Here is a 337-nt window from a genome sequence, read left to right on the forward strand (position 1 = left end):
AAAAATAAAATGTGTTAAAAAATCGAAATACGAAATTTGAAATTATTAAATAAAATTTATTATGAAATTGAAGAAATATAAAGAAAAATAAATATGCTGTTGAAAAAAAGGAAATATGATTTTAAAAATATATAGAAATAGATATGAAATTAATATAAAAAAAAAAAAATTATGAATCGGTTCTAAAAATTATAAAACACGAAGAATATGAAGAATATTTTTTATGATATGAAACCCGAAATATACCCATAAAACTGTGAAATGTTTTGAAACCTTAAAATATTTGAAATATGAAAAACAAATATGAAATAATGACTCTTAAATCTGAGAATATATG

The sequence above is a fragment of the Penaeus monodon genome, chromosome 15, assembly GCF_015228065.2.
Source record: "Penaeus monodon isolate SGIC_2016 chromosome 15, NSTDA_Pmon_1, whole genome shotgun sequence".
Lineage (NCBI taxonomy): Eukaryota > Metazoa > Arthropoda > Malacostraca > Decapoda > Penaeidae > Penaeus > Penaeus monodon.